Genomic DNA, 14,207 nt, shown 5'->3' with positions numbered 1-14,207 from the left:
CAAAAGCAAGAAAACAGACTTAAAGAAATGATAATACACCACTCCACTGTTTCTGTGGGAAGTAACACAGAATGAGGGCTTCATGAAGAACTCTAGAAAGCTTTGGAAAACTCCAGGAACGGTTTCTTCACCATAGGACCAGTCAAGTTCTTTATCATGTTAATGCATGTTGGGAACGTCCAAGAACAAAATGAGGTGGGTCTTGGCCACAGAACCCTTCTTCCATGGAGCAGTTCATATGACTCGAATTCCATAGAACACTTTGATAAAGCCTATGCTAACATGATTTTTTTCCACCAGTGTTATTTTCATAGCAAACAAGTTATTCTATTCTGTCAGAATTCAAGCAGCTAAATTTCAGAACACGCAATGCCATCCTGTCTCTCAGGGGCTAACTAGAAAATTCTCCTCCTGTCTACTATATGCATCTATGTCGTTTGAGAAAATACATCTGGTCCCTCTATGACATTTTTGGGACAGACTAAATATATGTGATAATGTCCACTCTTCTCAGTGCTGAAAAATAAAAATGATTTGATGCGGGGTGTGGTGAGTGATGAGAGAAAATCACACAGATCCTAGTGTTAACCACTGTCCCATTATATTCCTGTTCATCCACTTAATTAAAAGCCTTGGGTGAAAAAATCAATTTTAAGCCGAAACCAAAGTAGCAAGCTAAGAATAACATTAGCAACTAGAATTTCAATTTCTGCAAGTCTTTGCAAAATTCAGCAGTGACTTCTATTGAATGAGCATCTGATTAGGACATCAAATAATATTGAATATCAGCATTTAGCTCCTTAGCTTGACATGTCAAGCAGAGGAAAAAGCTGTAGTAGGCATTCCAGAACAGCAGAATGTGATGGGCAGGCCTTCGCCCAGTGATTCTGAGATAAGTGGTTTCTCTTTTTTTGATGTAAATCTCCTTGCAAGATCTTGTGATTCTGATGCCTTAAAGGGGCAGTTGTTTATTCGCATTTTGAATGAGATAAGGTCATTTTATGATGACTTTTAAGAAACTACTGACGTTACTTTTTGATTCTTTATTTAGATTTCCATTAAATATCTATATGTTTATACAAGTCATAAACACATGGCCAAGGAAGCTCCTCTGAGATCACTACTGTTACAAGGAAAACAGCCCCAAGGAAGTTGGTTTTCAATAACACCTCCGACAATGGCTCCTTTACTGAAATATTACTGACTACATACCATGTGTGAGGTCTTTTGGCCCCTGGCTGGCTCAGCTCTATCCTTGTAACTAAATAACCAAGACACAATAGTCAATCAGGCAGCTTTTAAACTACTCTCAATGGTAAAAGAAACAGATGGCGACAAAGCCACGGGTATCAAGCGGGCATCCTGGGCTCATGTATCGACATTAGCTAAATGAACGCAAACCTAGGAAACCATATACTTAGAAAACTGAGCTTCACTAGTGTACCAGGTACCAAAACTACAAACACCATTCCCAAAGGCGCAAAGAAAATGAGTTTCTTTATTTTTCTATAAGTGGGACACTCCCAGTTTACACCTGTTGTCCCAGTGTCCCAACTGGTCTAATATTTCCTTCTGATTTTTAATCTTTTAATAAAGAATTATTAATAGCTGCATTGGTAGACCTCTACTTTGTATCTTCAGCTTCCGACATGGTCTTGTCCAGTACTGTGAGAGATGTATGCACAGTGAACAGATTTTTTTACTTTAGCAAGTGATTAAATCTAAAAGACACCTAGCAATAACCCATATCTCTTTTCCCTATTTTTTCTGGACTCAGCATAACAAGCACCTCCCTTTCAAAAACAGCACACACACCAGCACTTGCTGGTAAACGCAGTGCCCTCAGGGAAGAGAGAGCTCAGAAGCAAATCTGCAATTTGGGTGGCAGTGAAGAAGGACTCAAAATCACTACCCTACAAGCCACTGTGGGGCCAGTCAATTGTGTTGCGGCCTATGCCACACCCACATCCTTCCAAATGTATATCATCTCTGAGCCGTCAGTTGGCAGGGCCAAAAGAAATGTGAGACTTCATTGGTTAGGTGGGGAACATACATGGGAACTAGAAGCAGGGCCATCCTATCATTGAGTTTATAGAGAGCAGCCTGGAAAACTCTCGTACAACAGTTTTGTTACTCATTGTATTATTTACATACATATACCAGTAGCTATTATTTGGTAATATTGTTTTCTTTTGCAATAAACTCTTTCAGCAGCAAAAAGCTCAAAAACCCAAAAACAAAAAATTAAGCTCTGCATTTGATGTCACAAGAAGTTCATGATGGATATGGAACTTGCAAAGAATGTTTATCAACACAGTTTACCATCTAGCATCAAGGCTAAGTGATACCACTGACCACATGAAAACCAGAAGACACAGATCTTCTGAAGAAGCACCAGTGTCTATTCCAAAAGTCAGAAGTTACTTTAAGACTGTATCCAAAAATGACTGCTGAACATGGGCACTTGCAGAAAGTTTGTTTACAAATCTCTCAGTGAAGCATGAATTTTCATTTACCTCAAATGATTGTTCTTCTTCATTAACTTCATCCACTTTGGATTCCAAGTTCCCTTTTGGACACATGAAAATTGAAGTGATAATTCCATTAGAAGAACTGCACAAACAGTTGAACGAGGTCAGTTTTGTTCCAGTGTCCTAGATACATCAAAGAAAAAAGCAGTTAGTTCCAATAATGGTTTTTTTTTGTTTATTCAACTCAAGAAATCAAAATATATCTTTTGAATATTCATTCTATCAACGAGAAGTATCTGACATTATTGTGAATGCTATTATAGGCTCAATTAAAAGTTCACTGTTAAAGATAAAATTATCTCTTCTGTGGTATAAAGATACAAATTTTAGAGTCCAGGTTTGTGATAAAAACAATACTCTTATGAAATTAAGAAAACTTTGGAGCAGAAATGTACTTGAAACCAGATGTGGTAAAGATATAATTAATAATTGCATTCAAAAAAGATGCTGTATCCCATTAATCAAAATAGAAACTGTCTTTGTCAAAATGCATAAATATTACACACACATGCAAAGCTAGAGTAACTGAACTATAAACTTGAACTATCATGAGGAAGCTGGTGTTCAATTTCATTATGGAAATGTACACTTTCTTTGCTGCCCACCATCCAGGTCTGTCCCTAAAGTTTGCAGAACCCATGGCAAGAACAGAAATGGAAGCCCATATACTGTAAGTCTAAAGTTTTATAAGTTACAAATTAAGGCAGCAAACTGAGCCATTTTGAAAATCAACTTAAGTGCCTAAAAACACACACACACAAAATCATCACATTCCTGATGATTTGAAAATGGCGGGAGCAGCACGATTAAGTCAGAAAATAAGAATAATGCAAACCTTCAGAGACTCCTAAGCTGGGCCAGCTTCTGGGAGTGTGACTCTGCGCTCAGAAGGGCCCCACATTTGGCTTCATACTCGCCTTCCATCTTAAAGTTTTTAAAATTTATAATAAAATTTATATGGAACCATCAAAGACCTAGCATTGCCAAAGCATTACTGAAGAGGAAGAAAGAGGCTGGAAGAATAACTCTCCCAGACTTCAGACAATACTATAGAGCTACAGTCATCAAGACAGCATGGTATTGGTATAAAAATAGACATACAGACCAATGGAACAGAATAGAGAGCCCAGAAATGAACCCACAAACTTTTGGTCAACTCATCTTCGACAAAGGAGGCGAGAATATACAATGGAATAAAGACAGTCTCTTCAGCAAATGGTGTAGGGAAAACTGGACAGCAGCATGTAAAGCAATGAAGCTAGAACACTCCCTTACACCATACACAAAAATAAACTCAAAATGGATGAAAGACTTAAACATAAGACAAGATACAATAAACCTCCTAGAAGAAAACAGAGGCAAAACAGTATCTGACATACATCTCAAAAATGTTCTCCTAGAACAGTCTACTCAAGCAATAGAAATAAAAGCAAGAATAAACAAATGGGACCTAATGAAACTTACAAGCTTCTGCACAGCAAAGGAAACCATAAGTAAAACAAAAAGACAACCTACGGAATGGGAGAAAATTTTTGCAAATGAAACAGACAAAGGCTTGATCTCCAGAATATATAAGCAGCTCATATGACTTAATAAGAAACAATAAGAAACAACCAAACAACCCAATCCAAAAATGGGCAAAAGACCTAAACAAGCAATACTCCAAGGAAGACATACAAATGATCAATAGGCACATGAAAAAATGCTCAATATCACTAACTATCAGAGAAATGAAAATCAAAACTACAATGAGGTATCACCTCACACCAGTCAGAATGGCCATCATGCAAAAATCCACAAATGACAAATGCTGGAGAGGGTGTGGAGAAAGGGGAACCCTCCTACACTGCTGGTGGGAATGCAGTTTGGTGCAGCCACTGTGGAAAACAGTATGGAGATTCCTCAAAAAACTAAGAATAGACTTACCATATGACCCAGGAATCCCGCTCCTGGGCATATATCCAGAAGGAACTCCACTTCAGGATGACACCTGCACCCCAATGTTCACAGCAGCACTATTTACAATAGCCAAGACATGGAGACAGCCTAAATGTCCATCAACGGATGACTGGATAAAGAAGATGTGGTATATTTATACAATGGAATACTACTCAGCCATAAAAACCGACAACATAACACCATTTGCAGCAACATGGATGCTCCTGGAGAATGTCATTCTAAGCGAAGTAAGCCAGAAAGAGAAAGAAAAATACCATATGAGATTGCTCATACGTGGAATCTAAAAAAAAAAAAAAAAAAAAAGCATAAATACAAAACAGAAACAGACTCATAGACATAGAATACAAACTTGTGGTTTCCCAGGGGGCAGAGGGTGGGAAGGGATAGATGGGATTTCAAAATTGTAGAATAGATAAACAAGATTATACTGTATAGCACAGGGAAATATACATAAGATCTTATGGTAGCTCACAGAGAAACAAATGTGACAGTGAATATATATATGTTCACGTATAACTGAAAAATTGTGCTCTACACTGGAATTTGACACAACATTGTAAAATGATTATAAATCAATAAAAAATGTTAAAAAAAATTGAACAAGGGGCCCCACATTTTCATTTCACACTGGGCTCTGCAAATCATGTAGCCAGTCCCGTTCTCAAGGGCCATTCACTCTGCAAGAGGATTTCCTATGAAACTTGCCCACTATTTTCCCTTTGAAAAAAAAGTCAATAGAGCCAGCATTTTGCTTTCGATTATTTCACTTTGACCTTGAGGCCTGGACAAAACATAAGGATAGAGGGGAAAATGGTTTTTAAAGGGCACTGGAGTATTTGAAAACCTTGACAAAGGTTCCATTAAAGGGTTCAGGTTGGTTCTTGTCATTCTGGAATTGCCTCACCCACTTCCTGCCTAATCCCTGATTAAATGCCACCATTTCACCCAGGTGTCCTCTTTTCCTTTCTTCTGCCCTTCACCCTATCTCTTTTGATTATGGAGGTTTGCTCTTTCTTTGTGCTCTTTCTTTTTTTCAATTCCTCTCTACTTTTTCAATTAAAGTTTGGGGTAGTATTATTATTAAAGCACAATGCCAGGCAGAGATAGGAAGCTCTCCAGCATCTTTATTAATCCAGGGCAAGTCCATTTTGAAAGAAAGAGAAAGGAGATTTATAAAGGGCAAGGGCTGGCCTGGGCAGATGCTCACAGCAGGGACAGAACCTGAAAAACTGCAGAAAGGTCTGCAAGGAAATAGCAAAATTGTCCTTGGCATCAAATCCCCCAATGACTGATGTTCTCTCAGCCTCCTCCTCCTTCCACTAGCCCCAGCCCTCTATCCCATGAACCCTGGTTTTGAGTTCCTTAATTCATGATCTATTATGCAGACTTTCTCCTACAAATCTCCAAACTCCCCCTCTGCCATTAAACAAGGAAAGGCCCCCAAACTCAGCTTCCTTCAGATGTGGACAGCACTCAGGGCGATGGGGTGACTGTATAGGTGATGATGAAGGACTGTCAGCTACCAGCTTAGTAACACAGAGGTTAGGAAAAGCCTTCGGGCTCTTGGCAAGCTGCCAATCTCTCTCTTTAAGGTAAAACATGGAAGCCCAGACTGACTGATTTGAAACCCAGGGAAACCGGTTCTTCCTTTCTCCACTTCATACCATGTGCACAGCTATATTCCCTCTGAGTTATTCCAAAAAGACCACAAAGACTTGGGGTTCAGGACAGAGGTGCAATCAAGGCTGAAACAGGGATGCCCTGGAACCAGGATTGGGCTTTCTGGATGATGGGGACAGACAAGGCCACCCCTCTATACATTTGCCCTAGAGATCCCTCTGGGGCTTGTCCCTCCAAGGAAGTCAGCCACAGGACAGAGGCACAGAAATGATAAGGATTTTCTGCAAAGCTCTGAAAATGATTCTTGAGTTTCACTTACTGGATCTGTTTCTAGCAGTGATATTCTGAGCATTAAAAACTGATAAAGTGTGGGCAAGGTTCTACTCAACAGACTTGAGGCAGCAGCCATTTACCAGCCAATGGGGAAATAGTCAGTATTCAAAGTGGACCTGTCGCACCAGTGCTTGCCAACTGAATACTAGCTCTACTGACAAGTTTTTGTTGGCTCAAATAAATATGGAGTCAGATACGTCTGGATTGGAACCCTTGATCCTTCACTACCAGATGAAGTGGTGGCCTTAGGTAAATTATTTAACTCCTTGGCCCTCAGCTTCCTTATCTGTAAAACTGGAATAACTCACCTCTCTGTTCTTTGTGACCATTTACATGAAATAATATATGTAAAGTGTTTCTTAACTCAAAATTTTGCTCACATAGACTTCAAGAGCATGTTCCTGGAGAGCGTGGCACAGGAAAAGAACAGTAGATGTGACTACTGTTTAATGTCAATATATTAAGCAGCTGGTGTGTACCAGGCCCTGCGCTGGTGCAATACACCTTCATCCTTACCAAGACCCATTTATTCTTACCAAGACCCTGTAAATTGGGAATTTTAATCTTCATCAAGGTCCTTTTTTGCTGCAAATAATAATAGCTAATATTTATTGAGTGCTAACTAGAACTCTATAAGGATTTATTGTTACTGACCTCATTTTGCAAAGGGGGAAACTGTGATTCAGAACGAGTAAGGAGTTAATGTGAACAATAACTGAACTGATGTGGATAGGCTATGAGAATTGCCACTGGAGTCAGAGACCTTGGCTTAATCCCAGCCCTGGAGAAGTTAGCAAACTTCTCCAGGCCTCAGTTTCCTCTACCTTTACTGTGTGTAAAAAAAGAATAAAAAGAGTTTTGAATTACTCAGGGTCCCGGCAGGAAACAAATGGCGCACTCAAACAAGGAAAGCAACGAGGGTATTCAGAGCCAACCACAGGATTAAAGAAAATGACAAGGGATGATGAAGCACATGGTTGGAGGGAGGTGGGAAAGTGCTTGTAACAGTCTTAACCAATCCTGACCTAAAGAGCCAGAGGAGAGAGTAGATAGGAATTCAGTGAGAGCTGGAGTTGCAGCTGTTGTTCAAACTAGAGCTGTTGGAGAGGCCACAGAACGAGGACAAAGGAACACAACCACTGCTAACCTGTAGCCTGGCCAGGAGAAAGCCAAGAGAATAGACACCCTAACCTCACTCTCCTCCTGCACTCTGACCTCTTGCCATTCTCTCATCATTGACCCAACCCAACTGGAAGCTACAGGACAAGGAAGTCAACTGATGCACATTAATGGTCAGAGAAAGGGTGGAGGCAAGAAGAAAGTGGATCTGGAGAGGCAAAGGGAACACCCGACATTGGTATCTTACCCTACATATCCAGAATTGGTCTTGTATTAGCTAGGGTTCTCCAGAGAAAGAGAACTGAGAGAGAGAGAGAGAGAGAGAGAGGGATTTTAAGGAATTGTCTCATGTGATCATCAGGCTGTCAAGTCTAAAATTTGTAGGGCAGGCCAGCAGGCTGGAAAATTAAGCATGAATTGATGTTGCAGTTTTGAGTGCAAATTCTACAGAGCAGCAGGAAGGGTTTCCATATTGTAATCTTGAGGAGAATTCCTTCTTCCGGAAACCTCAGTTTTTACTCTAAAGAGTAAAGGCTTTCAACTGACTGGATGAGGCCCCTCCCACATTATGGAGGGTGATCTGCTTTACTCAAAGTCTACAGATTTAAATGTTAATCTCGTCTCATCTTCACAGCAACACTGAGTGTTTGACCAAATAACTGGGTACCACAGCCTAGCCAAGTTAGCTCATAATCTTAACCATCACAGGTACCTACAATAATTTAACCTTTTAGGACATCTCTTTTCTTGTCTACATCTGAAGTAGGCTGTACAGGCTCCCTTTTAGTTCCTAAATACAGCAGCAAATGAATGACTTGCTGATCATCACTTCTGAAAAGGGTGCAGTGGAGAAGTCCGTGCTAGGCTGACAGATCTTGACATTTGGCACAAGGGAGGTGTGGCCAATTCAGCCCAAGTTTCTAGGGTAGCACTTCCCAAATAAGTGTGAAAGGGAAACTGTTCCAGCATGTTCAGAGGTGGTTCAGGAAAATATCTTCCCCTGAACAAATCCAGTGGTTTATTCAAGCATTAAACAAACTTAAGCATGTATCTTATTTACTGAGGAGACTTCCCAGAACCTTTCCTGTGTTGCTGTACACTATAAATCTCCAGATGGGGTTTTAGGTTTCTGTTTCCTGAGTTTGTGTGACCATTGATCACTTTGCCCTCAAAGCATGTGTAAACATCTTAGAGAGCTAGGATTGCAAGGAATGAGGTTTGGGAATGTGGTTCTAGGCTGACTCTGAGAGTTGTTCTAAGGATCCTGCTGGCTTGCTCTCTGCTCTCCTGCCACTCCCTTATGGGGAGGGAGAATCCTGGGGGAAATGAGGATAAGCTAGCTCTTGGGAGCTCCAGGTCCAGGACCAGCTACACAATTTGTAGGGCCCAGTGCAAAATGAAAATGTGGGGCCTCTTGTTCAAAAAATTATTAAGACTTTTAAGACCTTAACAGCAAAGCATTTAACGAACTCTGGTGCCCTCCTGAGAAAGATGGTGCTCTATGCAACTATACAGGTTATACATTCATGAAGCTGACCCTGCCTTGGTCATTCATTCATTCAATAAATGCACCATGTACCAACCATGAGTTACATTTTCTTGTTTGTTTGTTTGTTTGTTTTATGAGGGGGAGATAATTAGGTTTACTTGTACTTGGAAGAGGCACTGGGGATTGAACCCAGGACCTCATGCATGCTAAGCATGCGTTCTACCACTTGAGCCATACTCTCCCCTTAAGTCACATTTTCTTGTCCTAAAAACCTTGCAGAATAAAAGAATATAGTTCCTTAGACAGCCCCTAGGGCAAACGAGTTCTCCAGTTTTCCTCAGGCCCAACCAGTGAGTCGCCTATGACTTACACAGGTTTTAGCAGTGACAGTTCCATGTCCTAGGGCAAATTGAAACAGTGGGTCACCTTAGCTCAACTCAATTTAACCTTTTTTATTTTAACTTCAGAGCCCTCATTTCCAAGTGAGAGCAGAAAACTGAATCCAAAATTTCCTCATTCCATTGGGAAATTTTAGTTACAAGTTTAAAATAGTCCTTTCAGGAGTTTTCACCTTCCCAAAGTTTTTTTACTCTCCTCCTTCCTAGGACTGATTCTAAACCCCTAGAGGTGTGGTCAGCTACCTTGATGGGCCTTTGGGGCTGAGTCTAGCTTTTGGGCTCAATCCCCTGCAGGCCTCCTGTTCCCAGTGGAGCTCATCCATGGTTCCTGGGTATCTCTGGCTCTGTCTTCTTTGCTCTTCTTCTGTGTGTGTGTGTGTGTGTGTGTGTGTGTGTGTGAGAGAGAGAGAGAGAGAGAGAGAGAGAGGGAGAGAGAGAGAGGGAGGGAGGGAGGGAGAAGTATCTGTCAGCAGAAAAACTTCTAGATCTATACAGTTGTGCCCTCTGAAGCCTCCTCATCCTAACCCCCAGGACCATCATCTTTTTACCCCAAATTTGCTCTTCCCTGTCCTTCCTGTGGGCTGAGGGAAGATCAAGAGCAAAAGGAAGAGTAGCACCTTATAAGACTTCAGGGAAGACTATGGACCTTCAGTAGCACTGTGCCTGCTCCAATACTTTTCATAGCTATTGTTGTCTCTAGTTCCTCTGCCCTTGTGCCAAGAGAGACATTTGTAAGGCTGCCTGCCCCCAGAGTTCCAGGTAAGACAAAGAACTCTTGGAGGAGACTTTGATTAGTGTCCTGTCCGCAGGAGGGACACAGTTTTATCTACTCCAGCATCCCCAACTTTCATTACATCGTCCCACCCTACTTTCCCAGACTCACCCTAACCTACCACTAAAGAATATCACTTCTCTGGCAGAGCGGGGAGTAAAAGTGTAGAGTTTTTGTATGTGATTAAAGTTAAGTTGTTATCAGCTTAAAATGCTGATATACGCTTTAAAAACTCAGTTATACCTGTAAGATGTTTTATGTAAGCCTCATGGTAACCACAAAGCAAAAACCAATCGTAGATACACAAGCGATAAAGAGAAGGAAATCAAAGCATACCACTATGGAAGATCATCAATTCACAAAGGAGGACAACAAAAAAGGAAAAAAAGGAGCAGTTACTACAAAATAGCCAGAAAACAGTAAACAACTTGGCATCAGTAAGTCCTAACCTGCCAATAATTACTTTAAACGTACATAGGTTAAATTCTCCAATTAAAAGGTATAGAGTAGCAAAACGGATAAAAAAAAAAAATCCAACTATATGCTGTCTGTAAGAGACTCACCTCAGCTTTAAAGCAACAAATAGGCTAAAAATGAAGGATTGGAAAAATATATTCCATACAAATAGAAACCAAAGAGAGCAGAGGTACCTATACCCAGACAAAAAGACTGTAACAAGAAACAAAGAAAGTCATACAATGGTAAAGAGCTCAACTCATCAACAGGATATAATAATCATAAATATATATGCATTCAACATTGGAGCACCTAAATATATTAAGCAAGTACTATCAGATCTAAAGAGACAACAATACAATAATGACCGGGGATTTCAATACCCCACTTTCAACAATGAAAATAATCTGATCATCCAGACAGAATATCAATTAGTAAACATTGGACTGGAAGTATACTTCACACCAAATGTACCCAACAGAAAAATATAAAACAGTCTATCCTAAGTTTCTAAATTTCCACTTATCTATTCATTCAACAAACATTTATTGAGCACTTTTAGGCACAAAGCACTGTTCTCCATGATAAAGATTCAAAAGTGTCAACATAAACAAGATTTCTGCTGTCAGTGAGGCTTATATCTTAGCTAGGAGGAGATAACGCATCCATCTAAATATGTGTAATGCAGACAATTAAAATAGGCAGATGTAGTAGAGCATGACAGGGTGGATCCATGTTAAAATGCATGGTCAGGGAGGCTCCTCTGAAAAGCTGACCTTTGGGCTGAGATCTGAAAGCTGAGAAACAGGCAGCCATGCTAAGATCAGGGGAAGAGTCGTCTGGACAGAGAGACAGCCAGACAGCCACTGCAGATGTCCCAAGGCAAGAATGTTTGTCATTTTCAGGAACCAAAAAGTTGGCTAATGTGGCTGAAGCATAGTGGGTAGGGAGGGGGTTGTTTGAAATGAGGTCAAAGAATTAATCAGGAGCCAGACCATGGAGACTTCCTGTCCAGATTAAGGAGTCTGGAATTCATTCCAAATATGATTGGAAGTCATTGGATGGCTTCAATAAGGGAAGTGACATAATCTAATTTACGTTTTTAAAAGATCCCTCTGACTGCTTTTTTAAGAGTGAAATCAAGTAGGGTGGGAAGAAAGAATGATAGAGAAAAAGATAGAATACCACTTAGGAGGCTAGCTCAGACATCCAGAAAAGAAGAGCAGTGAACACTAGGAACCTGCATTAGACTCCTTGCCACGTCATTTCATTTTTTTTTCATAGACATAAACCTGGTGGTTTAGATTAAGGTGATGATAATGGAGAAGAGAAGATGGCTTTCAGGTATGAGTTAGAGGTAGAATCAAAATGACTTGCTAATGGATAGATTATAAAAGGTGAGAAATCAAGAAATCAAGGCTAATAGCTAGATTTTAGGCTTAAGCACATGCATGGATGGTGATATTAATAGTATAATTTAATGAGATGAAAAATTCCATGGAAAAGCATCTTTAATAAGAAATCATGAGTTCTGTTTCAGCCATATTAAGTAAGAAATGCCTATTTGACATTGTTATGATGTCTTCAATCTGTTTTTAAATATTTCCGCAGTAGGCTGTAACATGTGAGAATCTGTGTGCACATGCACATATGTGTTAATTTAAGCTATATTTTAGGGATGGTTAGTTATCCTAACTGAGAATTTGAATTTCCAGGGTATTTGAATAACATTACATAAAAAAATCCACTCTCCGGATGTCATTGCTATGAGTGCTTCAGCTATTGTTATTTCTAACCACTCCCAAATCTTTGGCTAATAGCAAGGTGAATGTTTTAAACAAGTTTTTATTGGTGAAATTAGTGGAAACTGGTGAATGAAAATAAAGATATATGCTTTGGTTCAAATGTTCTAGAGACACTATCTAGACTTTCATGAATAGAATATAATCATCTAGTATCTATTGTAGCCTGTACTCTTGTGACTAGGGCCTGAGTCTTGATCTCTTATTGGTGTTGTGTTCAACCATTGGTTCTGAGGACTCTAAATGTCAATGCCAACTATTAAGGGTAAGGATCCTTTATCTAGAAAATTGTTGCCTCTGACTCAAATGAGCATTTCATAAGAGTGTGGTTGAATCATCTAAAAGGACAAAAAGCTGGGACTCATCAAACATTTTTTAAAAAACACCGTAGATCCAGAACAAGACAAGAATAATCTGCTCTCATCACTTCTATTAAACATTGTACTGGAGATTCTAGCCAGGGCAATGAGACAATAAAATGAAATAAAGGGTATCCAGATTGAAAAGCAGGAAGTAAAACTATCTCTATTTGCAGATGACACAATCTTGTATATAGAAAATCTTAAGGAAACCATTAAAAAAAACTGTTAGAACTAATAAACAAGTTCAACAAGATTGCAAGATCAATATACAAAAGCGATTGTATTTTTATTTACTTGCAGTGAACAATCCAAATATAAAATTAAGGAAACAATTCAATTTATAATAATATCAAAAAGAATAAAATACTTAGGAATAAATTTAACAGCAGAATTCAAAATTTATAGTCTGAAAATTCCAAAATATGGTTGAAAGAAATGAAAGTACATCTAAATAAATGGAAAGGCAACCTATGTTCATAGATTAGAATGTTTAATATCATTGGCATGGCAGCACTTCTCAAACAGACCTGCAGATTTAATGTAATCCCTATCAAAATCCCAAATAATGTCTGTCCCTAAAATTGATACTGAAATGCAAGAGTCCCAGAATAGCCCAAACAATATTGAAAATTAAGAACAAGGTTGGAAAACAAACTCACACTTTCTGATTTGGGGAAGAGGAAAGAGTATAAACAAAGAGGATGGAATGCCTTTTCTACACTTGTGGTCATTGATTTTTAAGTGATTCCAGTCAATGTGGCTGTGTGTTTACACAAACACATCCAGGCAAGAAGGGTGAGGAAATGAAGGCTGTAAGAGAGTGTTAAAGGTAGCTGAGATGAAGAAACACGAACAAAAAACAGAATGATGAATATGATTAGCAAATAGTTCACAGATAAATATTTGAGTTTCCTTTATCTACTAATTCTTGTCCCTATGCCTTTTTTGGTCTGTATTAGAAATCTGTATCACATTACATCCAGGCTGGATGTAATGGCATACATCCTTCACTCTCTCTCACCTTTCGTTCTTTACCTTGTTCCACTCTCTGGTAGGATTTCTATAAATGTAATATCTTCCAATCACACAGAATGTCTTGCCCAGTGCTGCATCAGATCTGATTCTTTTTAAGAGTATACCCTTTCCACAGTCATATGTCAGAAATGAGTCTTATTGATCCCTCCAAAAAGCCATCTCTGTCTCTGTGCTTATAAAGTCACACTCTTCGGAAGCCATACTCTGGACACCTGGTGGACAGGTGAGTATTTCTCCTCAGCATTATAGGGGCCCTCTTCCTCCACTGTTTTCCTAAGACAAAATGTGTTTTCCACAGTATCTAAACTTATCTCGTTTATTTTTTCCTTCT

The 14,207-nt window shown here is 39.4% G+C and overlaps 1 protein-coding gene across 12 annotated transcripts in view; it reads right to left on the bottom strand.

Annotated features, from left to right (window-relative positions):
* Positions 1 to 14,207, bottom strand: part of MTERF1 (mitochondrial transcription termination factor 1) — a 495,795-nt gene that overhangs the window by 314,633 nt on the left and 166,955 nt on the right. For all 12 annotated transcript variants that reach the window (XR_012508240.1, XR_012508235.1, XR_012508230.1 and 9 more), the window contains one exon: positions 2,517 to 2,654. The gene's annotated coding sequence lies outside the window, so the exon portion shown is untranslated. The remainder of the gene's footprint in view (positions 1 to 2,516; positions 2,655 to 14,207) is intronic.

Source organism: Camelus bactrianus, chromosome 7 (assembly GCF_048773025.1).
Source record: "Camelus bactrianus isolate YW-2024 breed Bactrian camel chromosome 7, ASM4877302v1, whole genome shotgun sequence".
Taxonomy (NCBI): domain Eukaryota; kingdom Metazoa; phylum Chordata; class Mammalia; order Artiodactyla; family Camelidae; genus Camelus; species Camelus bactrianus.
The sequence above is the reverse complement of the archived record's forward strand: the minus strand, read 5'-3'. Positions and strand labels throughout refer to the sequence as shown.